This window comes from Crocuta crocuta, unplaced genomic scaffold (genome assembly GCF_008692635.1).
Source record: "Crocuta crocuta isolate KB4526 unplaced genomic scaffold, BGI_CrCroc_1.0 scaffold2194, whole genome shotgun sequence".
NCBI classification, from domain to species: Eukaryota; Metazoa; Chordata; class Mammalia; order Carnivora; family Hyaenidae; genus Crocuta; species Crocuta crocuta.
The window spans coordinates 22,456-23,850 of NW_027530402.1; the positions used below are offsets into that span (position 1 = coordinate 22,456).

The following is a 1,395-nucleotide window of genomic DNA, read 5'->3' on the forward strand; positions in this document are numbered from 1 at the left end:
CCTAAAATTTGTATGGAACCACAAAAGACCCCGAATAGCCAAAGTAATTTTGAAGAATAAAACCAAAATGGGAGGCATCACCATCCCACACTTTAGCCTTCACTACAAAGCTGTAATCATCAAGATAGTATGGTATTGGCACAAATACAGACACATAGACCAATGGAATAGAATAGAGGACTTAGACTTGGACTCACAAATGTATGGCCACCGAATCTTTCACAAAACGGGAAAGAATATCCAGTGGAAAAATGACAGCCTCTTTAACAGATGGTGTTGGGAAGCCTGGACATCAACATGCAGAAGAATGAAACTAGATCATTTTCTCATACCATACACCAAAATAAACTCAAAATGGGTAAAGGACATGAATGTGAGACAGGAAACCATCAAAACGCTAGAGGAGAAAGCAGGAAACAACCTCCTGGCCTCAACTGCAGCAATTTCTTACTTGACGCATCCCCGAAGGCAAAGGAATCAAGAGCAAAAATGAACTACTTGGACCTCATCAAGATCAAAAGCTTCTGCACAGCAAAGGAAACAATCAGTAAAACTAATAGGCAACTGACGGAATGGGAAAAGATAGTTGCAAATGACATATCAGATAAAGGGCTAGTATCCAAAATCTATAAGGAACTCATCAAACTCCACACCCGAAAAACAAATAATCCTGTGAAGAAATGGGCAGAAGACACTTCTCCAAAGAGGACATCCAAATGGCCAACAGACACATGAAACAATGCTCAGCATCCCTCATTATCAGAGAAATACAAATCACAACCATACTGAGATACCACCTCACGCCGGTCAGAGTGGCTAAAATGAACACATTAGGAAACTATAGACGTTGGCGAGGATGTGGAGAAATTGGCACCCTCCTACACTTGGTGGGAATGTAAGCTGGTGTAACCCCTCTGGAAAACAGTATGGAGGTTCCTCAAAAATAATTAACAATAGAACTCCCCTATGACCCAGCAGTAGCACTGCTAGGAATTTATCCAAGGGATACAGGAATGCTGATGCATAGGGGCAGACGGACCCCAATGTTCACAGCAACACTCTCAACAATAGCCAAAACATGGAAAGAACCTAAGGGTCCATCAACTGATGAATGGATCAAGAAGATATGGTATATTTATAGAATGGAGTACTACATGGCCGTGAGAAAGAATAAAATCTGGCCATTCGTAGCAACATGCATGGACCTAGAGGGTGTTATGCTGAGCCAAATAATTCAGGCAGAGGACAGATACCATATGTTTGCACCTATAGTGGATTAGGAGAAACTTAACAGAGGACCATGGAGAAGAAGAAGGGGGGAAATAGTGGGGGAGAGGGAGGGGGATAAATCATAAGAGACTCTTGAATGCTGAGAACAAACTGAGGGCTAATGGG

General features: G+C 42.1%; 1 protein-coding gene across 1 annotated transcript in view; it reads right to left on the bottom strand.

Annotated features, from left to right (window-relative positions):
- The window catches only part of PCDH19 (protocadherin 19), a gene marked incomplete at its 3' end in the record, with an annotated part of 80,191 nt that overhangs the window by 14,775 nt on the left and 64,021 nt on the right, over positions 1-1,395 (bottom strand). The gene's annotated exons all lie outside the window — the stretch shown is intronic.